The following is a 24,554-nucleotide window of genomic DNA, read 5'->3' on the forward strand; positions in this document are numbered from 1 at the left end:
CTATCGCCCAGGGAACAATCATCCCCATCATTCAGCGGGGGAGGTGAAGTTTCATGCGAGCCTCCGGCGACAGTACCTGGGGGGATGTGCTGCGGGGCCGCACCCCTTGAGCTGCTACGTGCGCCCATCCTGAGTGTTGATGGAAGGGGAGCCCCCCTTTGCGACCCCACCGAGCCCGACGCTGCCGTAGTACCTAGAGCTGCAGTGGAGGCAGATGTGCTCCTCGCTGTCGCTGGGCGAGGCCTAGCCCTTCCCAGACCGGTGGGAGACGTTAAGCCTGGAGACGGGGGGATCACATCCTCATCCAGCCCGCCTCGCGAGGGTTACGTCGCGGTGCAGGACTGCGCATGCGCGACCTGTCTGGCAGAATCGGGGAAGACTCGTTGGTTGCCAGAGGGGGAGAGCCGCACTGGCGGCCTGGAGCGGCGCGCAGAGCGCCGAGCAGGAAGTGGACACGGTAAAGATGATATCCTTTGCCAAGCAAAGGATGAATAAGATCCCATATGATCTTTCCACTAATTCCTAGGAAGTGGGGGCATTCTGGGGGATCTATATAGGAGTCTTTCCCCTCATAAACCCTAAAAGAGTAGGTGTAACCGGTGGCACTTTCACAGAGTTTATACAGTTTTATGCTGTACCGGGCTCTTTTATTGGGTAGATACTGCCTGAAGTGCAGTCTACCCTTGAAGCTCACTAATGATTCATCCACTGAAATATTTTGTTGGGGGGTATAAACTTGGGAAAAACTTTGGGAGAAGTGGGCAATTAATGGTCTTATTTTATACAGCCTATCAAAATTTGGGTCCTATGGGGGTAATGCAGGAACTTTAGGATGGCTTCGAATCGCTTACTTGTTATTACTGTGCGGTAAAGGGGGGTATTATATAAAATATCAGGGGACCAATAGTCTCTAATACTGGGCTTTTTTATGAGACCAAAACTTAAAAATAAGCCCCAAAACTTCCACAATTCCACTGCGTTTGTGGGGGTCCAATTTTGGCTTCTCTAAGAGTCGGCGTTCTGGGAGATAAATTGTTCCGCATAGATGTTGGTCTAATATAACCGAAAGACACAGCATGGATCTGGTCAGCCCAAGATAAGTGCAATGCAGCCGTCAGCAAACATATGATCAAGTGTGAGCTAGATCCTGGGGCGTGTACCCACAAAGCATCCAAAGCATATATATATAACCTAAAGAAAAAGATGCCAATAGACTGGAAGTGTAAGAAAATAGAAAAATACTTTATTGAAGATCACATGTAGATATACAATAATTAAAAAAGAATCCACAAACCAACAGGTTAAAAAAGACATACGAGCCATGCAGCTCACAAGGTGAACAAGTAATGTAGACAAGAAATTAATAATAAATGCCTAGTGGCATAACCTATCACTGTATGCGTCTGCAAGCTAAATCCTGCCCACAAAAGTTGAACAAAGTTAAATAAACATGTGCCATATAGAGTGGTATAAAAATAAATAAATAACAAATGCGTGTGAAAATAGCAGCAGGAGATAGACAATGCTGACAAGTAAAGCGATGTTAAGGCAGATTACAACAATTGAACATACCCATGATAAGTCCAGGACTGAGTGCACAGCAAGATGTCTGCCCCAACGCGCGTTTCGGCCCAGACGAAGGCATTTGCGCCGAAACGCGCGTTGGGGCAGACATCTTGCTGTGACAGTTGCGATCAGGACGCTGTCACCTTTTCTTTCGACATGGTGACAGTTCAAAGCTCGGGCGTAACTGTACACCCTAGTGCCGGAAATCACTTTGATTCCAGACGTACAGTCACGCCCAGTTGCGGGAAGGGGTTAATAAAGATATTTATATTCTCATTTTGTTATTTGAATTTTGGAACTTTGGTTATAGAGATTGGTTGTAGATTGAAGTGGTACCTAGTATCCATATCACATTGGTTTGTCATTACCGGGTATGTACCTTACTATTTATAGATTTTCAATGTCTACACTGGGTACTGTCTACAGGGCGGCTTATATACAGGGGGCTCTAAGGGGGGTACTATTTACAGGGGGCTCTATGGGGGGCACTGTGTGTGCGTGTGTGTGTGACAGAATGTATGGTGCTATTATAGTCATGGGCGCAGCCTATAGTGTGATTATATTTAGAGGCGCAATTTGTGGCACCATGAGAATTTTATCTACGTTTATAGGTTTGAAATGTTTGAAAGGTGAAAAGCTGAAGACATCTGAGCGGCAAACTGCAGAAATATCATCATAGAGGTCTGGACCGGATGGAGAAGAATGGAGGAAAAGAACGACTATAATCTGTGAAGACGTCACCTGTGAGTCACTCAATGTAAATGTTTAATCTGCCTCTAATCATTACTGTAATCACTGTATGATCTGCAGCGAGATGATAGGTGTTATGATTTTTTGGGTGAAACAGCAACTCCCAGCATATATTTACAATTTTTTGGGCCATGCTGGGAGCTGTAGTTTTACGCATTACAAACCTGTACGCAGGGGTTGTACTAAGTTGAGCTGCATTTGTGCTGGTGCTGTATTGTACTGTACTGAGCTTGTTTCTAGTGCTGTATTTCTGTACCGAGCTTGGTTCTAGTACTTTTTTTATGTACTGAGCTTTGTTCTGGTGCTGTATATATGTACTGAGCTTTGTTCTGGTGCTGTATATATGAACTGAGCTTAGTTCTGGTGCTGTATTTATGTACTGAGCTTGATTCTGGTGCTATATTTATGTACTGATCTTGGTTCTGGTGCTGTGTATATATATATATATATATATATATATATATATATATATATATATATATATACAGGGTGGACCATTTATATGGATACACCTAAAATGGGAATGGTTGGTGATATTAACTTCCTATTTGTGGCACATTAGTATATGGGAGGGGGGAAACTTTTCAGGCTGGGTGTTGACCATGGCGGCCATTTTGAAGTCGGCCATTTTGTATCCAACTTTAGTTTTTTCAATGGGAAGAGGGTCATGTGACACATCAAACTTATCGAGAATTTCACAAGAAAAACAATGGTGTGCTTGGTTTTAACGTTACTTTATTCTTTCATGAGTTATTTACAAGTTTCTGACCACTTATAAAATGTGTTCAAAGTGCTGCCCATTGTGTTGGATTGTCAATGCAACCCTCTTCTCCCACTCTTCACACACTGATAGCAACACCGCAGAAGAAATGCTAGCACAGGCTTCCAGTATCCGTAGTTTCAGTTGCTGCACATCTCGTATCTTCACAGCATAGACAATTGCCTTCAGATGACCCCAAAGATAAAAGTCTAAGGGGGTCAGATCGGGAGGCATTTCTTCTGCGGTGTTGCTATCAGTGTGTGAAGAGTGGGAGAAGAGGGTTGCATTGACAATCCAACACAATGGGCAGCACTTTGAACACACTTTATTAGTGGTCAGAAACTTGTAAATAACTCATGAAAGAATAAAGTAACACTAAAACCAAGCACACCATTGTTTTTCTTGTGAAATTCTCGATAAGTTTGATGTGTCACATGACCCTCTTCCCATTGAAAAAACTAAAGTTGGATACAAAATGACCGACTTCAAAATGGCCGCCATGGTCAACACCCAGCTTGAAAAGTTTCCCCACTCCCATATACTAATGTTCCACAAACAGGAAGTTAATATCACCAACCATTCCCATTTTATTTAGGTGTATCCATATAAATGGCCCACCCTGTATATATATATATATATATATATGTACTGAGCTTTGCTCTGGTGCTGTATATATGTATCGAGCTTGTTCTGGTACTGTATATATGTACTGAGCTTGGTTCTTGTGCTGTATATCTGTATTGAGCTTGGTTCTGGTACTGTATATATGTATGAGATTGGTTCTGCAGCTGTAATTATATAGGATATATTTATAATAAAACTAATTGCAGGGCAGATGGAATTGTTGCAATTCATTGTATATTTAATGGGAACCTGTCAGATGGTTTTAAGCCCTTGAACTGCCACCATGCTGTAATGACAGGGATAGGGAAACAGACAAGTGAGCCCTAATCTACCCGCCACTCAGTCCCTGCCTACCTGCAACGACCGGCCCTAGGCGACGGGGTACAACTGGGCTACGGTCCCTACACTCAGTAAGTGCACGACAGACAACCAGACAAGGAAACACAGAACAAGGGAAACGGGGCAGTTGCCCACGGCAACACCGTGAGCAACAAGAGTAGTAAACGAGCCGAGTCAAACCAGGAGAGTACGAGGTGCCAAACGCAGAGCAGAAGAGTAGTGAACAAGCCGAGTCAAACCAGGAGTGTACGAGGTACCAAACGCAGAGCAGAAGAGTAGTCAGTAAGCCAGGGTCAATACGAAGCAGGGACAAGTAGTTCAAGAAGCTGCAGCAGGGCCAGGAAACCAACAGAGAAGAATCACAAGCAAGGAGGAACAGGAAAGGCAGGTATAAATAGATGGAGGGCGGGAGCTAGCTCCGTCTGGCCAGGCTGTGATAGGCTCTCCCACTCCTAAGCCTGCCATCCTGAGTGGTGGAAGATGGAGTCAGTCTCACAGACATAGAAGCAGGTGCAGACTGATTACCTATGGGCGTGGATACAGAAGCTGTGTCTGGCAGATCCTTAACAGTACCCCCCCTTTTATGAGGTGCCACCGGACCCTTTCTAGATGGACCTGGTTTATTGGGGAAACAAAGGTGGAACCTCCTGACCAATACCCCAGCGTGAACATCCCGGGCGGGAACCCAAGTCCTCTCCTCAGGCCCGTATCCTCTCCAATGGACCAGGTACTGGAGGGAGCCTTGGACCATCTTGCTGTCCACAATCTTGGCCACCTCGAATTCTACCCCCTCAGGGGTGAGAACGGGGACAGGAGGTTTCCTCGAGGGAGCCAAGGACGGGGAGCAGCGTTTAAGGAGGGAGGCATGAAACACGTTGTGTACTCGAAAAGATGGGGGCAACTCCAGTCGGAAGGAGACAGGATTGAGGACTTCAATGACCTTGTACGGCCCTATAAACCGGGGAGCAAACTTCTTGGACGGGACTTTAAGGCGCAAGTTCTTTGACGATAGCCACACCAGATCCCCGACCATAAACAAGGGGTTAGCAGAACGTCTTCTATCTGCCTGAGTTTTTTATATGCTCTGGGACGCCTCTAGGTTCTTCTGAACCTGGGCCCAAACTGTCCACAGTTCCCGATGAACGACCTCTACCTCGGGATTGTTGGAACTACCAGGTGAAACGGAGGAGAACCGTGGATTAAACCCAAAATTACAGAAAAAAGGGGAGACCCCTGACGAGTTACTGACCCGGTTATTAAGGGAAAATTCGGCGAGGGGAATGAATGAGACCCAATCATATTGACAGTCAGAGATAAAACACCTTAAATATTGTTCTAGAGACTAATTAGTCCTCTCAGTTTGGCCATTAGTTTCAGGATGGAAGGCAGAGGAGAAGGACAGATCAATCTCCAACTTTTTACAGAAGGCTCTCCAAAACAAAGAAACAAATTGTACCCCTCTGTCAGAAACAATATTGACAGGGACCCCATGGAGACGCAGGATGTGTTTGACAAACAAGGTAGCTAACGTCTAAGCATTGGGTAGTTTTTTGAGGGGCACAAAGTGGCACATCTTACTGAAGCGGTCTACTACAACCAACACCACCGACTTGCCTTGAGATGGAGGCAAATCGGTGATAAAATCCATGGAGATATGGGTCCAAGGTCTCTGGGGAATGGGCAAAGAACGTAGTAAGCCCGCTGGTCGGGACCTGGGAGTCTTGGACCTAGCACAAACCTCACAAGCGGCGACGTAGGCCTTAACATCTTTAGGCAACCCAGGCCACCAATAGTTTCTGGCAATGAGGTGCTTGGTACCCAGGATGCCTGGATGACGAGATAGTGCGGAGTCATGATTTTCCCTAAGTACCCTTAGCCGGAATTGCAGGGGAACAAACAGCTTGTTCTCAGGAAGGTTCCCGGGGGCTGAACCTTGATCAGCCGCAATTTCGGAGACTAAATCAGAATCAATAGAGGAAATGATTATACCTGGAGGCAAAATACAAGCAGGATATTCCTCCGAAGGAGGGCTGGCCATGAAGCTACGCGACAGTGCATCAGCCTTAATATTTTTAGACCCAGCCCTATAGGTAACCAAAAAATTGAATCTGGTAAAAAATAACGCCCATCGAGCTTGTCTCGGGTTTAGCCTCCGGGCAGATTCTTGGAAAACCAGATTCTTGTGGTCGGTAAGGACCATTACCTGGTGCCTAGCCCCCTCCAGGAAGTGGCGCCACTCTTCAAATGCCCATTTAATGGCTAAGAGTTCGCGGTTGCCAATATCATAGTTACTCTCAGTGGGCGAAAACTTCCTGGAGAAGTAGGCACAGGGACGGAGATGGGTGAGGGACCTGGTACCCTGGGACAAGACAGCCCCCACTCCCACCTCGGGCGCGTCAACCTCCACGATAAATGGCTCCATTTGGTTGGGCTGAACCAGCACCGGGGCCGAGATAAAGCACTTCTTAAGGACCTCAAAAGCCTGGACAGCCTCAGGAGGCCAGTGGAGGAGATCAGCACCCTTGCGTAAGAGGCTTAGCGATGACCAAGAAGTTAGCAATAAATCTCCTGTAATAATTAGCGAACCCCAAGAAGCACTGTAACGCCTTCAGGGAGGCAGGTTGGACCCATTCCGCCACAGCCTGGACCTTGGCGGGGTCCATCCGGAATTCATGAGGAGTGAGGATTTGACCCAAAAATGGTATCTCCTGCACCCCAAACACACATTTTTCGGTCTTCGCAAACAGTTTGTTTTCACGAAGGACCTGGAGCACCTTCCTGACATGCTCAATGTGTGAGGACCAGTCCTTGGAAAACACAAGTATATCATCAAGGTACACTACAAGAAATACCCCCAGGTAATCTCTTAAAATCTCATTTATGAAATTCTGGAAGACTGCGAGAGCATTACACAACCCAAAGGGCATGACGAGGTATTCGAAATGACCTTCGGGCGTGTTAAACGCAGTCTTCCACTCATCCCCCTCTTTGATGCGGATAAGGTTATACGCCCCCGTAGATCAAACTTAGAGAACCATTGGGCCCCCTGAACCTGATTAAAGAGATCAGGAATCAAAGGAAGGGGATACTGGTTCCTTACAGTGACCTTATTCAAGTTACGGTAGTCAATGCATGGCCTAAGACCACCATCCTTCTTCCCTACGAAGAAGAAGCCAGCACCTACCGGAGAAGTAGAGGGGCGAATGTAACCCTTGGCCATGCATTCCTGGATATACTCTCTCATGGCTTCACGTTCGGGACAAGAGAGATTAAATATCCTACCCTTAGGGAGCTTAGCTCCTGGTACCAAATCGATAGCGCAATCGTATTCTCTATGAGGAGGTAACACTTCGGAGGCCTCCTTAGAGAAAACATCAGCGAAGTCCTGAACAAACTCAGGTAGCGTGTTCACCTCCTCAGGGGGAGAAATAGAATTAACAGAAAAACATGACGTCAAGCATTCATTACCCCATTTTGTAAGATCCCCAGTATTCCAGTCAAACGTGGGATTATGCAACTGCAACCAGGGAAGGCCTAAAACCAAATCGGACGATAATCCCTGCATCAACAGTACAGAGCACTGCTCCAAATGCATGGAGCCAACAAGGAGTTCAAAAACAGGGGTATGCTGTGTAAAATAACCATTAGCAAGAGGAGTGGAGTCGATACCCACTACCGGGACAGGTTTAGGCAAATCAATCAAAGGCATAGCTAGAGACATAGCAAATTCCACAGACATGATATTAGCAGACGACCCTGAATCCACGAAGGCACTGCCGGTAGCAGACCTACCACCAAAAGAGACCTGAAAGGGAAGCAAGATTTTATTATGTTTCATATTTACGGGAAATACCTGTGCGCCCAAGTGACCTCCCCGATGATCACTTAGGCGCGGAAGTTTTCCGGCTGCTTATTCTTACGCCTAGGACAGGTGTTCACTTGATGCTTGTCATCCCCACAATAGAAGCAGAGACCATTCTTCCTGCGGAACTCTCTACGTTGTTGGGGGGACACGGAGGCCCCGAGTTGCATAGGTACCTCCGAGTCTTCCGTGGAAGAACGAAGCAATGGAACCTCGGGAGACATCATGGGGGAGTCAGAGGAGAAAAAACATAAACGTTCACGTTGTCGTTCCCTGAGACGTCGGTCAAGTCGTACCGCTAAAGCCATAACCTGGTCTAGGGAGTCAGAAGAGGGATAGCTAACTAGCAGGTCTTTCAGGGCGTTCGACAGACCCAACCTAAACTGGCACCTTAAGGCAGGGTCTTCCACCGAGAAGCTACGCACCACTTCCTAAAGTCAGAGCAATACTCCTCAACAGGTCTCTTACCCTGGCGTAAGGTCACCAGCTGACTCTCGGCAAAGGCAGTCCTGTCAGTCTCGTCATAAATGAGTCCGAGAGCAGAAAAGAAAAGATTAACGGAGGAAAGTTCAGGGGCGTCAGGAGCCAAGGAGAAGGCCCATTCTTGGGGCCCTTCCTGGAGCCGGGACATAATTATACCCACCCGCTGGCTCTCAGAACCTGAGGAGTGGGGCTTTAAACGAAAATAGAGCCTACAACTCTCCCGAAAGGAGAGAAAAGTCTTCCGGTCCCCTGAGAACCGGTCAGGCAACTTGAGGTGGGGTTCAAGAGGTGAGGTGAGGGGCACTACCATGGTAGCATCAGGCTGGTTGACCCTCTGAGCCAGGGCCTGGACCTGTAGGGAGAGACCCTGCATTTGCTGAACCAGGGTCTCAAGGGGGTCCATAGTGGTGTGAGGGACCAGGGTAGAGTAGGTATATGGGCTTGTGATTAGGCTTGTGATTATGTAATGACAGGGATAGGGAAACAGACAAGTGAGCCCTAATCTACCCGCCACTCAGTCCCTGCCTACTTGCAACGACCCGCCCTAGGCGACAGGGTACAACTGGGCGACGGTCCCTACACTCAGTAAGTGCACGACAGACAACCAGACAAGGAAACACAGAACAAGGGAAACGGGGCAGTTGCCCACGGCAACACCGTGAGCAACAAGAGTAGTAAACGAGCCGAGTATAACCAGGAGAGTACGAGGTGCCAAACGCAGAGCAGGAGAGTAGTGAACAAGCCGAGTCAAACCAGGAGTGTACGAGGTACCAAACGCAGAGCAGAAGAGTAGTCAGTAAGCCAGGGTCAATACGAAGCAGGGACAAGTGTTCAAGAAGCTGCAGCAGGGCCAGGAAACCAACAGAGAAGAATCACAAGCAAGGAGGAACAGGAAAGGCAGGTATAAATAAACGGAGGGCGGGAGCTAGCTCCGTCTGGCCAGGCTGCGATAGGCTCTCCCACTCCTAAGCCTGCCATTCTGAGTGGTGGAAGATGGAGTCAGTCTCACAGACATAGAAGCAGGTGCAGACTGATTACCTATGGGCGTGGATACAGAAGCTGTGCCTGGCAGATCCTTAACACATGCAGTAATACATGACCTGACAATATTTCCAAACATTCCCCTGTATGTTTTTTCAGATGCAGCAAAATGTTTTAAAAAGTCAACATTTAACTCCTTAACGCCGAAGGACGGATATATCTGTCCTCAGCAGCTGCTAGTTCATGCAGGAGGGCGAATATATCCGTCCTGTGATGGAGCGGGTACTGCCACTGTACCCACGCGATCAGCGGCAGGAGCACGGCTGTTATACACAGCCTGGCTCCTGCTGCAACTGCCGGAATCGAAGCACGCTCTGATTCCGGCAGTTTAACCCATTAAATGCCGCTGTCAATAGTGACAGCGACATCTAATGTGTTTGACAGAGGGAGGGAGCTCCCTCTGTCACCCCACCGGCGCCCCCGCAATCAAATCGCGGGTCACCGTCGGGTTTCCATGGCAGCTGGGGGCCTAACAATACCCCCAGGTCTGCCTTCAGCATCTGCCTGTTAGGCGATGCCGGAGGCATGACCTAATAGGTTGCCTGTCAGTTTTACACTGACAGGCTATAATGCTTTGGTATACTATATACAGTGGAGGAAATAAGTATTTGATCCCTTGCTGATTTTGTAAGTTTGCCCACTGTCAAAGACATGAACAGTCTAAAATTTTTAGGCTAGGTTAATTTTACCAGTGAGAGATAGATTATATTAAAAAAAAATTAAAAAATAACATAGTCAAAATGATATATATTTATTTGCATTGTGCACAGAGAAATAAGTATTTTATCCCCTAATAACCATTAAGAGTTCAGTCTCCTCCAGACCAGTTACACGCTCCAAATCAACTTGGTGCCTGCATTATAGACAGCTCTTACATGGTCACCTGTATAAAAGACTCCTGTCCAGAGACTCAATGAATCAGTCTGACTCTAACCTCTACAACATGGGCAAGACCAAAGAGCTTTCTAAGGATGTCAGGGACAAGATCATAGACCTGCACAAGACTGGAATAGGCTACAAAACCATACGTAAGACGCTGGGTGAGAAGGAGACAACTGTTGGTGCAATAGTAAGAAAATGGAAGACATACAAAATGACTGTCAATCGACATCGATCTGGGGCTCCATGCAAAATCTCACCTCGTGGGGTATCCTTGATCCTGAGGAAGGTGAGAGCTCAGCCGAAAACGACACGGGGGGAACTTGTTAATGATCTCAAGGCAGCTGGGACCACAGTCACCAAGAAAACCATTGGTAACACATTACGCCGTAATGGATTAAAATCCTGCAGTGCCCGCAAGGTCCCCCTGCTCAAGAAGGCACATGTACAGGCCCGTCTGAAGTTTGTAAATGAACATCTGGATGATTCTGAGAGTGATTGGGAGAAGGTGCTGTGGTCAGATGAGACTAAAATTGAGCTCTTTGGCATTAACTCAACTCGCCGTGTTTGGAGGAAGAGACATGCTGCCTATGACCCAAAGAACACCGTCCCCACTGTCAAGCATGGAGGTGGAAACATTATCTTTTGGGCGTGTTTCTCTGCTAAGGGCACAGGACTACTTCACCGCATCAATGGGAGAATGGATGGAGCCATGTACCGTCAAATCCTGAGTGACAACCGCCTTCCCTCCACCAGGACATTAAAAATGGCTCGTGGCTTGGTCTTCCAGCGCGACAATGACCCGAAACATACAGCCAAGGCAACAAAGGAGTGGCTCAAAAAGAAGCACATTAAGGTCATGGAGTGGCCTAGCCAGTCTCCAGACCTTAATCCCATCGAAACTTATGGAGGGAGCTGAAGATCCGAGTTGCCAAGTGACAGCCTCGAAATCTTAATGATTTACAGATGATCTGCAAAGAGGAGTGGGCCAAAATTCCATCTAACATGTGTGCAAACCTCATCATCAACTACAAAAACCGTCTGACTGCTGTGCTTGCCAACAAGGGTTTTGCCACCAAGTATTAAGTCTTGTTTGCCAAAGGGATCAAATACTTATTTCTCTGTGCACAATGAAAATAAATATATATAATTTTGACAATGTGATTTTCAGTTTTTTTTTTAATATAATCAATCTCTCACTGGTAAAATTAACCTAGCCTAAAAATTCTAGACTGTTCATGTCTTTGACAGTGGGCAAACTTATAAAATCAGCAAGGGATCAAATACTTATTTCCTTCACTGTATACCAAAGCATTATATATGCGATCAACAGATTGTATAGTGAAGTCCCCTGGTGGGACTTATAAAAAAAATGTAAATCAGTTAAATAAAGTTTGTGAAACAAAAAAAAAAATTACAGTCAAAATCAAATAACACATACACATATATGGTATCCCCGCGATCGTAACAACTTGACCAATAAAATGAACACATTAATTAAACCGCCGGATGAACGGCGTCCAAAAAAAACACAAAAAACAACGGCAAAATTCTCTTTTCTCCCATTTCCCCCATAAAAAATAAAATAAAAGTTAATCTATAAGTCCTATGTACCCCAAAATAGTACTAATGAAAACTACACATTGGCCCGCAAAAATAAAGCCCACATACGGCCACATCGACGGAAAAATAAAAAAATTCCGGCTTTTGGAATGCGGCGATGCAAAAACAAGTAATTTTTTTCTAAAAGGGTTTTTATTGTGCAAACATAGGAAAACATATAAAACCTATACATATTTGGTATCCCCGTAATCGTGCCGACCCATAGAATAAAGTTAACATGTTATTTACGCTGCATAGTAAACGGCGTAAATTTATAACGTGAAAATTAATGCTGGAATAGCTGCTTATTTTCAATTCTCTCCTAAAATAAAGTTAATAAATGTTAATCAATATATTGTAAGCATCTAAAAATGGTACAATTACAAAATACAACTCGTCCCGCAAAAAACAAGCCCTTATACGGCTATGTCGACGGAATAAAAAAAAAGTTACGACTCTTGGAATGCGACCATGAAAAAACAAAAAATAATCCTTGGTCATTAACGTGCAAAATGGCCTGGTCATTAAGGGGTTAAAATCGACGCACGCTGTATGCTAATTACACTATAAAGGGTCATGTGGCAGTGCTGCTATCCTGAAAAGTCACTCAGTCATAAATACAAACCCACCTTTCCATGCTTGATTGACATCCCCCTGGCTGTTAAACATCACTACCAGTCTCCTCCAACTTTCTCGGATGAGCCATTGCATGGGCACGCACAAGGTGTTTTCTGCCTGACTTCATCGATGCACCGCACATGCCTGCGATGTACAAGGCAACCACGCATCAAAAGGGATTGGAGGAGTCTGCTAATGCACAGCCCGGGGGGCACCATTTCAATTTTGGCCACAGGTAGCAGGAAAGCTAGAATCTGCCCTGTATATACCAAATAAGAAATCCGCCCCCCTTTTGTGTAGAGATTTGGGCACTTGTGTATAAGGAATACATAGCAGAACTGGGGTGGGTTCAGAAGTGGGTAAGCAAATAAATTGAATGGGTGGACTGGAGTACCCAGTAATACTATTAAAATGGAGGTTATTTAGTATAAAAAAAAATACAGTTCAGGGAAGACCTACTGTAATAACTATGTATAATATTGTCAGGGATCATTACCATGTATATTGTTTGAAAAATATTATCCTTACATATATATATATATATATATATATATATATTCAGTATATTACACAAAGAAATTGGATTCATGGAGCACAAATAGCAAGCATAACACGCCTATGGAAGACACCGCCCCCTGGAATGCAAAGAGGAGTGTGCAGAAGAATGTACAGGAGAACTTACAGCTGAGGAGCCAATGGGATTTAAGCAAGTCACACATCTCTAGGGAGGGGCATGTGTCTTTTCTCTGTGTGTTTCTTTGTTCTGAATAAAGGGCAGTTCTCCTCTTGTCTGATGGAGAGAAAGATGTCTACCAGCATTTGTCTGTGTGGTGTACTTCTTTCCATGAATGCATTCAGCTTTCAATTTACAGAGTTGGTTATTCGGTGTGAGATAACAGGGAGAAGGAAGGTACCCTGACAATATATATATCCAGGCCTGTAAATAAGGGGGCATCCACCACGTCTAGATGGAAGAAGGTGTCACCATCATAATTTACGGGGATTCTTTACTGTAAGAGCAGTGAGACTATGGAACTCCCTGCCACAGGATGTTAATTCATTGAAATATTATAAAAGTGGCCCGGATGCTTTTCTTAAAAGATATAATGTTACAAGCGATCTGTACTAGATTGCTGGGGATTTATTCTGATCGCTATATTTGGAATGGGGAAGGAAAATTGTCTCCTGCCTCATAGGGGTTGTTTTAATTTTTTTTTGCAGAATATTAGGTTGAACTAGATGTATTTATGTTTTTTTTTTCATCTTACTCACTATGTAACTATGTTACTTACAGTGGCGTAACTATAAGGGTGGCATGGGGTCGCAAGTGCGACCGGTTCCCAAAGCCAGGGGGGCCTGCTTCCCCCCGCTGCTGCACGTCTATTGAAAGTTACTATAGTAACTGGGGACTATGTAATAAACTACATAGGGCCCCTGTTACTATAGTAACAGTCTACTTACCCTTATCGTTTCCGAACGCAGCGGAGGTACGCCCGGAGCCGAAGAGGAGGGTAAGTATAACATTACTGTCTGCTGGGGCCCTGTATCTAAGCCTATTATGTGGTAGGCTTAGATACTGGGTGCATCAGACAGTGTCACACATGGGCCCTGTATCTAAGCCTACCACATGTGTTTTTTTGGGGGGTTTGTGCTTTTTTTTACAGGTTCGGTTGTTGGACTACATTGGATTCGAGGACGGCTTTTTTATTTTCAATAAAATGGTTAACAAGGGTTGTGTGAGTTTTTTTATTTCAATAAAATATTGTCGTTGCCTTTGTATTTTTTTTAAAACTTTATTACTACCGCCTTAGTAATAGCCGCTGACTGATTGACTGCGCCCATTACTAAGACGGGGCTTAGTGTTAGCCGGTGCAGAGGCTAACACTAACCCCCATTATTACCCCAGTACCCATCGCCACCAGGAGTTACCGAGAAGAGCTGGGTGCGATCCAGTACCCGACCATCTGTAGTGATGGTCGAGCACTGGGGCAAACGCAAGCTGGTATTTTTAGGCTGCAAAAGCCCAGAAACAGTGGGCCTTCCTACCCTGCTAATGCTAGCCTGCTGCTTCTACGTATGTTGCATCTGGCTGGTTATGAAAAATGGGGGGGACTGCACGTCATTTCAAATAAATAAATAAATAAATAATTGGAAAAAAACTATGTGGGGTCTCCCCAATTTTTCATAACAAGCCAGATACAACAGAGCAGCAGGCATGCATCCCCAGGATGGGAAGGGCCAAGGTTTCCGGCATTTCCCAGCCTAATAATACCAGCCTGTGGCCACCCCAATGCCTGTCCATCGCTACAGATAGTCGGATACTGGATCACACCCGGCTCTTCCCGGTAGCCCTGGTGGCGGGGGGTATCGGGGTAATAATGGTGTAATGGCCGCGGTCGTGGACAGCTGCCTCCACTAACCTGCTGACGGCCGCGACCGTATGCCTTCCTCCACTGGCCGACGTCTCCTTCCTTAGAGACGTCAGCACATCCGACCGCTCTGTCCTGCAATGTCTGCTCTGTCCTGCAATGTCCACGAAGGGGCACGCATACTTAATGAATTCATTATTTCCCAGATCACCCTGGACTATAAAAAGGGCCCTTTCACTCCTTGCCTGAGTGTTGTTGTCGTCTACCCATGTTCGTATTGCAATTGGTCCCTTAGTGTTAGCCTGCTCCCAGTGTTCCCGTGCCCTGTTACCTGTATCCTGTATCCCGTGTTTCGTTCCTGAGCCTTTCTAGTGTAGGGGATGTGTTGTGCCACCTGCTGCTATACAACACATCAGGTGTCATCTGCTACTCCTGGTATCATCCGTCACTTCTGGCGCTACCTGCCACGTCTAGTCCCATCCGTGCCAAAGCCTCTGCCACTGACTGGACTATCTCAGGTACCCTTGTGCTATAAACTTTTGTATAGACTTTGCATATACTGTGACCTGGCCAGCTACCTCTCCGCTACGGCGGAGCGGCCTAGTGGGTCCGCATACCCCTAGATCGTGACAAATGGGGGTTAGGGCTAGCTTTTTCACCCAGCCAGTGACTATTACTAAGGTGGTGGTAATAAATACAAGGACATAGAAAAAATAAATTGGGGAAATAAAACCCCCCACACAATAATTGTTAACCATTTTATTAAGAATTAAAAAAATAATCAAAGTATTCCTCGAATCTAAAGTAGTCCAACAACCAAACCTGTAAATAAACACAAGCACACAAAAAAAATTAGTAACATAAAAAAGAAAAGCAATTATTATACTTACCTTTGCTGGGTCCAGTGCTGGGCCGCAATGTCAGCGAGTTGGGCCCTATATCGAAGCCTATCATGTGTGATACTGTCTTGTAAACCACTGTATCTAATCCAAACATATGTGATTAAGTCAGTTGAACCACTGTGTCTAATCCTATCCATAGCTATAGGGTCGTAGTGCTCATATATATATATATATATATATATATATATATATATATATATATATACATACATACATATATATATGTATATACTATATATACACAATAAATACACTAATACATACACCCATACACATTTTTTGGGGGGGACGACAACATATGTATGGAGGTTATAGCCCCTGACGTTTTAAGACCTTAGCGACACCCCTGGCTCCTAGTGCTACATGGTTGGGTCACAGATGTCTTTTTGATCGGGGCAACCTTTGGTGGCATAGACCACCCGAATACCAATGCCTGACAAAAGGAATCATCAATTAGATGGTTGAAAGCACAGACACTTCTCACAATTCATCAGTATACTCCACTGTAGTCTTCTAGTGGAAGAGAAGTATCATTAAGAAATATCAGAAATGTCACTCTACTAACATATACATTGTATGCGGCACCTCATTGATTTATTCAGGACTAGGATGATTTCCTGTGATCATGTGACTGTGACAATAGAATGATAGAGAATCCAATCATGTGGGAAGATTCTGCAATAATCATACATCGTAAATTATTTTCCCCATAGGAATGAATAAAATCTCATGTAAGAACATCACCGCCATAAGTCATCTCTATTCCTTGCGGGGTAAGAATCACATTTGATCTTGTTTTGAAAATGGGAATAATTGGAATTGACATACAAGTCACACAGCTGAAATTACAAGCAACTCACATGAAAAATGTATTGCGTGACTTATTATGAAAACCGTGTCAAAATCAGAGCCAAAAAGCGGCCCAAGTCAGTACTCATTGATTTCAATGGGAGGCAGAGCTGTCCCCCCACCCCCGGACAGCTTTTGGTTGCACGTGGAAAAAAAAGTGGCATGCCCATTTAAATCAATCTGTGTGAACTAGACCTTAACAATCTGAGAAAACTTTAAAAATGTCACATAACAGTGAATAACCTATTTTCTTTAATGAAGTGAAGTCCGATATGGACTTATTATGGCAATGAATAAAGTATGATGTGAAAGGCTTTTTAAGGCCGCGGCATATCCAACCTAGAACCCCGCTGCATATTTCACCTGAAAAACGACACCAAATTGTGGTAAGTCTATACTTACCCCCGGCCATTGTCATGGTGACGTGACCCTCTGGTGTCCGTGCAGTCCGAACTCCTGGGATGATGCTGCAAGCCATGTGACCGCTGTAGCCTGTGATTGGCTACAGCAGTCACATGCGATGATGCGTCACCCCAGGAGGCCGGCCTGGACGGACAATAGAAGAAAGCGCCATTATGACAACAGAGGGGGTTTTAAGTATTACGCTAAGTTCACACTACCGTTACTATACATTTACCTCTCTTCCGTCAGAGGAAGAGAGGATCGATATATTAAATGAAAAGCAATGGTTCCGTTAGAATTAACATTGATTTCAATGGTAATTCTTTTGTTTCAGTTGCTTTCCGTTTGTCTCCGTTCGATAGGATTCTGCAGACTGCGCTTTTGTTTCCTTTCAAAAAACGGAAACCTAGCGAATGGAGACAGACGGAAAGCAATTCACAAAAGAATTACCATTGAAATCAATGGTAATTCTAACGGAACCGTTGCTTTCCATTTAATGTATCGATCCTCTCTTCCTCTGACGCAAGATAGGTAAACGTATAGTAACGCCAGTGTGAAAGAAGACGTAACTTTTTTTAAATTCATTTTAAACAAATTTTTATGTCATTTTTGCAACGGAATCGCAGCGTTTCCACCACAAAAGTCTCAACACTTGGCTATTTGTTGCGGGTTTTACATCCCCATTGAATTCAATGGGGAAAACTTGCAATAAAAGAGCAACCAATCCTCAGCATAAATTAACATGCAGAAGATTTATGTTCAATTTATGTTCAATTTATGAATGTTTTTTCTGCAGATTTTTTCTGCAGTGTGTGGATGAGATTTTGCTCAAATCTCATTCACTTTGCTGGTACTCTAAATACTGCGGAATTTCCTCATAGAATTCCGTTGCAAAAATTCTGCAGAGTTTGCGCTTCGTGGGAATACAGCCTAACATCACCCCTGTGAATATCTCCAATATGTTCACTGATTCAAACCTGTAGCTCCCTCTTTGAATTACCAATGTACCAATTTGGATGGTATGTGTATTTATAGGACTATATATTATTGCAACATCAGCAAAGACTACTATGGCGACAGCAAAGACTACTATGGCGACAGCAAAGACTACTATGGCGACTACTATGAAGTGGTTTAACTTGTGCAGATATAATTCTGTAATTCTGGCCAGTAGGTTGCTTATATCATGTGAGCTAGTTGTTATAAGATGTGGATGTGCAATGTATATTCTGTAATTGATCCATATTCAAAATAATAAGCAAAACCTTTAGGAAGGAAATGTTGTAATAAATAATTATTTTTTATTTTATCATAATAATTTTCCAGCCAGAGTGTGTTTTAATATATACTCATTATTTTATTGGTGGTTTCTTTGTCTTATTCACACCCTGCTGATTTGGTCAGTATTTTGAAACCAAAATCAAGAGTTTGTCTGCGTCCTGCTTTGAAGTGGTGTGTGTACCTGCCCTTGTGAGTAAGTTTAGCCTATTCAGTGAATTTAAATTAAGATAGTTATTTTTCTGTGATTCATTTGTAATAGAAGTGTAGGGACTCGCAATACGATGGGAACCATTGACGCGGGTTGCGAGCGTGCGTATTTTGGCCAAAATGTCAACTAATACCTCACATTTATCATAGATATTTATCGTTTATCATGGATATCTTTTCAGGATGCAGCCACCAGGCCTTGTAGTGCTGGGGGAGAATAGTGTGTCTGTACTCTGTGTGGTACACTTAGAAGGTGCTGGGTAGCCCGCCTGATATAATAGTATGGGCGTAACTAATAGGCTGTATGCCAGAATGGTGCACTACATGTAACCACGTGTCTGGCACACTTATAGAAGCTATATCTGTGTGCAATGATAATAGAAGTACAAGATGTAGCCATCTTTAACTTGATTCTGATAACTTGCTGCAGCGTGATATTACAAAACAAAAGCCATTGAAAAGTCATTGAAAAAGTCAAGATAAGGGATCTAGCCACTGTTTATTTAATGCGTTAAAAGTCAAGGTAAAGACGGCTACATCCAGTGGCGGATCCACATATGGGCGTTTCGGGCGGTCGCCCGGGGCCCAAGGCTTGCAGGGGGGCCCATAGCTTCCCACACCGCACACAAGTGAAACAAAACTCTCCAGGGCTGCTGCTGCCGGCCGCATTCTAGAGGCGGGGGGAATGTGCAGGGGGAGTCAATTGCGGCCAGGGAACAGGGGCACAGCACATCAGCTGTAGAGCAGACTGTCAGAGATTGTGATGGGCAGGTGCTGGAGTCTCCCTGACAGTCAGCTCCTCTGTGCTGCTGTACATTGTCCCTCCTGTCTAAACCTCCAGCAGCTGCCTGATAACGGCAAAACTGAAACTAGAGGGTGAAGGACCTGTGGTGACGTCACAGTCACATGATTAAGGTCCTGGAGGCTGCCAGAGACAAGCACCGCAGAGGAAGAGACTGGTAAGTGTGTGTGTGTTAGTTAATGTAAGTCTATATAGTGTGTGCTGTGTATATAGTGTCTATAATGTAAGTCTATGTAGTGTGTGTGTGTGTGTCATAATGTAAGTCTATATAGTGTGTGCTGTGTATATAGTGTGTGCTGTGTATATAGTGTGTGCTGTGTATATAGTGTGTGCTGTGTATATAGTGTGTGCTGTGTTTATAGTGTCTATAATGTAAGTCTATATAGTGTGTGTGTGTTTATGTGTGTGTGTCATAATGTAAGTCTATGTAGTGTGTGCTGTGTTTATAGTGTCTATAATGTAAGTCTATATAGTGTGTGTGGTTTGAATATATAGTGTTTGGTGTTAGTGTGAATTGTATATAGGGTGTTTAATCTCACATTTTTTGTGTGCAAAATAATTTCCCACCCATAGAGCCCTCTGCAGTAAGTCAGATGCTCAGAACCCCCCCCCTGCAGTATAATCTCCCCCATGGAGCCCTCAGTAGTTATTATTCTGCAGGGGGGGGTCAGGGCGTTTGATTGACTGTTCAGGGTTCTATAGGGGAATAACTCCTTCCCCCCCCCAAGAGCCATAAGGGCAGATTTACACGAGCGTGTAATACGTCCGTGCAACGCGCGTGCTTTTCACGCGCGTCGCACGGACCTATGCAAGTCTATGGGGCAGTGCAGACTGTCAGTGATTTTTGCGCAGCGTGAGTCCGCTGCGTAAAACTGACGACATGTCCTATATTTCTGCGTTTTTTGCGCATCACGCACCCATTGAAGTCAATGGGTGCGTGAAAATCACGCATGCCACACGGAGGCACCTCCGTGGGACGTGCGTGATTTGCTCAACAGCAGTATAACTATGATTGCAAACAGAAAAGCACCAGGTGCTACAAACATACAGAGTGTCATAATGATGGCGGCTGCGCGAAAGGCACGCAGCCGCGCATCATATGGTGATGACACACGGAGCTGTTAAGTGCCTTTTGCGCGCGCAAAACGCCACATTTTTTGCGTGCGCAAAACGCACACGCTCGTGTAAATCCGCCCTAAGTGTCAGACACTTAGACCCTCCCATAGGGCACTCAGCAGTCAGTCAGATGCACTGGGGAGGGGTGTCTGACTGCTTAAAGGGTAACTAACGAAACTTTTTAAAAAAAATTACATGTCATAGTGACATGTCAAATGTTCTAATCGGTGGGGGTCCGGGCACTGAGACCCCACCAATCGCTGAAACAAAGTGGCCGAAGCGCTCAGGTGAGTGAGGAGCCACTTTGTTTCTGATCGTCTTTCCTCTGATAGCCGAGCATGCGGTCTATGGGCACAACAGAAAGTCTATGAGTCCGTACACCGCGACGAGGAAAGACAATCAGAAATTAAGTGGTACAGCGCTCACCCGAGCACTCCTGCTGCTTTGTTTTAGTGATCGGTGGTGGTCTCAATGCTGGGACCCCCATCAATCAAAACTTCTGACATATCACTCTCACTATGACACGCCAAATGTTTTTTAAAAGTTTAGTTACCCCTTGGGGACTGAATTTATTGGTTTGAGTTAATGTATGGGCCTGGGTCTTAATTTGCTTAGGGGTCTGGGGTATAAGACAATTTATGGTGTTTATGTCTGAATTTTTATGTTGCTATAGACGCTGAAAATGGCTACAGAATCAAGGGGAAAAGATTTCTCATCAGGAAACTGCAGTCATCAGGAGAAGTCGCCATAGCGGTCTGTGTCAGATGGAGAAGAAAAGAGAACGACCTATCAGTGAAGACATCACCTGTGAGTCATTGCATTTATAGATCTGTCACCTCTCCTGACATGTCTGTTATCGGAAATCCTTGTATTCCACATAAAGTCTTTGTGTACCCAGGACTAATAGACAAATGCGTGTTACCATTCCCCTTGTCAGGAGGATGTGTCCCTACACAGTGGGATACTGTCAGCGATGGTTGGAGACTGTCAGTGTGTAGGGACACAGCCCTTTGACATGGGGAATCGTAGCACCCATTTGTCAGTGCTCACACAGAAAGGTGGTGTTTAATATAGACATGACGTGGCAGGGCGGTGGTGGACAAGGGGGCCCAAGCTTGTGGAACAGCCCAGGGCCCATGGTTTACTTAATCCGCCACTGGCTACATCTGTAAATCAGGGAGAATCCTCCAGCTCACCGATCCTATGTCCGAGCCCGGACAGGGCACAGATCCTCGTGGCGGTACACGATGATAATCAAAGCAGAAAAAGAGAAACTTGATCCAGCGCTGGGATTAAAAGGAAGTAATATTCCAACTTTATTCCAAATATATTAAAAAGTCGATATACAAAGGGGTGAATGCATCAGATAGCAGGCCTATGCGTTTCAGACAAATCACTTGTCCTTACTCATGGCGTGTTGCAGGACTTTTTAATATATTTGGAATAAAGTTGGAATATTACTTCCTTTTAATCCCAGCACTGGATCAAGTTTCTCTTTTTCTGCAATGATAATACTAAGCAGCCACCCCCCTCATGAATAGTAGGCGTGAGAGTAGCTGTTCATCAGTATATTGCATCTGGGCAATCTCCCTCTATGTAGCACTGTGGTTTGTTTGCGTCCTGCTGGGAAGTGGTATGTGTACCTGCCCTTATGAGCAAGTATGGCCTGTTCAGTGATTTTAAATTAATATAGTTCTTTTTCTGTGATTTGTTCAAAATCAAGTGTGAATGCAAAGAAAAGAAGAAGAAGAAAGCGGAAGAAGCAGAAGCCCACACAAACACGTCAGACGGTGCTCGGGCCTTGATTGGCTTTACGGAGGTTGACCCCTTGAGGCAGATTGAATAACTACTCCCCGCTCTCTTCATTTAGATTGAATTGGACGAAGATTGTTAAAGGAACAGTGTCACCCCAAATTTTTTTTTAATATGTTAAAGATGTTAGTGCTTTATTAAAAACGTTTGGATTAATTTGTGTGTTTGTGTGTTACTTTTTCTTATTTTTACACTTTTTCTTCCCTATGGGGGCTGCCATTTTTTTTTCCATTTCTGTGTGTGTCGATTAACGACACATACAGACATGGAATACGGCAGCTCCAGTCCCATAGGGACTGCGAACGGGGCCCGTTCCATCCACTATCGTGTACGCAGCTGTGTGGGAACGGCGCATGCGCCGCTCCCACACAGTTCAATTTGAAATGCGCGCCGTCCGGCTCCATTTTCCTGTGGACCGGAAGTCGCGGCCGGACAGTAAGATTACTACTTCCGGTCGCGGCTTCCGGACTTGTGCACATGGAGCAGCGGCAGCAGACGGAGCGGATGGACCGGAGGGAGCGGCGGCGACTGGAGCAGGTAAGTGATTTCTATGTATGTTTGTGTTTCAGTGTGTGTTTACTAGTGTATGTAAACCTACTACACTGTGTGTTAGCTCAAAAAATGGCGACACACAGTGTAGGAGGTTAGACCGTTCAAACCCCTCGTTTCTCCCGGCACTAGCCAGGATAAAGGAGGGGGGGGGGGATGCTGAGAGCTCACTAGAGCGAGGGATTTTTACCCAATTTTGCAGCATAAAGCAATGTGGTTGCTTTACCACATGCAATGCTGCAATTTTGAGAATGGCTCCATCTAGTGACCAGTGCTGGGAAATATTATAAATTAGAATCTAATTTATAATATTTCCTGATTCGTGAAAAAAATAAAAAAAATTAGAACAATGTTTAATCACCTACACACTAATTGTTTAACTAAAAAAAAAACAACATGTTTTGCTGGCAACACATTCCCTTTAACTCCTTAACGCCGAAGGACGGATATATCCGTCCTCAGCAGCTGCTAGTTCGCGCAGGAGGACGGATATATCCGTCCTGTGATGCCGCGGGTACTGAGATTGTACCCACGCGATCAGCGGCAGGAGCACGGCTGTTATACACAGCCTGGCTCCTGCTGCAACTGCCGGAATCGAAGAGCGCGCCGATTCCGGCAGTTTAACCCATTAAATGCCACTGTCAATAGTGACAGCGGCATTTAATGTGTTTGACAGAGGGGGGAGCTCCCTCTGTCACCCGATCGGCGCCCCCACAAACAAATCGCGGGTCGCCGTCGGGTTTCCATGACAGCCGGGGGTCTAACAAAGACCCCCAGGTCTGCCTTCAGCATCTGCCTGTTAGGCGATGCCGGAGGCATGACCTAACAGGTTGCCTGTCAGTTTTACACTGACAGGAAATAATGCTTTGGTATACGAAGTATACCAAAGCATTATATATGCGATCGGCACATCGCATAGTGAAGTCCCCTGGTGGGACAAAAAAAAAAAATGTAAAACAGTTAAATAAAGTTTGTGAAAAAAATTAATAAATAATTACAGTCAAAGTCAAATAAAACTACTTTTTTGGCCCAAAAAGTGGTTTTATTTAGTAAAACGGTCAAAACAAATCACACATACACATATATGGTATCCCCGCGTTCGTAACAACTTGACCAATAAAATGAACATATTAATTAAACCGCCGGATGAACGGCGTCCAAAGAAAACGCAAAAAACAACGTCAAAATTCTCTCTTTTCTCCCATTCCCCCCATAAAAAATAAAATAAAAGTTAATCTATAAGTTCTATGTACCCCAAAATAGTACTAATAAAAACTACACATTGTCCCGCAAAAATCAAGCCCACGTACGGCCACATCGACGGAAAAATAAAAACGTTACGTCTCTTGGAATGCGGCGATGCAAAAACAAGTAATTTTTTTCTAAAAGGGTTTTTATTGTGCAAACGTAGAAAAAACATATAAAACCTTTACATATTTGGTATCCCTGTAATCGAGCCGACCCATAGAATAAAGTTAACATGTTATTTACGCTGCATAGTAAACGGCGTAAATTTATAACGTGAAAATTAATGCTGGAATAGCTGCTTATTTTCAATTCTCTCCTAAAATAAAGTTAATAAAAGTTAATCAATATGTTATAAGCATCTAAAAATGGTACAATTACAAAATACAACTCGTCCCGCAAAAAACAAGCCCTTATACGGCTATGTTGACGGAATAAAAAAAGAGTTACGACTCTTGGAATGCGACCGTGAAAAAACAAAAAATAATCCTTGGTC

The 24,554-nt window shown here is 44.6% G+C and overlaps 1 protein-coding gene and 1 long non-coding RNA gene across 2 annotated transcripts in view; one reads left to right on the plus strand and one right to left on the minus strand.

The window, feature by feature from the left end:
* The window catches only part of PMAIP1 (phorbol-12-myristate-13-acetate-induced protein 1), a 60,972-nt gene that overhangs the window by 29,342 nt on the left and 7,076 nt on the right, over positions 1-24,554 (minus strand). The window lies entirely within an intron of this gene.
* LOC142747303 (uncharacterized) lies at positions 19,420-22,379 on the plus strand. Its single transcript, XR_012881713.1, has 3 exons — positions 19,420-19,493; positions 21,126-21,259; positions 22,176-22,379. It is a non-coding gene; the product is annotated as an uncharacterized LOC142747303 (long non-coding RNA).

This window comes from Rhinoderma darwinii, chromosome 1 (genome assembly GCF_050947455.1).
Source record: "Rhinoderma darwinii isolate aRhiDar2 chromosome 1, aRhiDar2.hap1, whole genome shotgun sequence".
Lineage (NCBI taxonomy): Eukaryota > Metazoa > Chordata > Amphibia > Anura > Rhinodermatidae > Rhinoderma > Rhinoderma darwinii.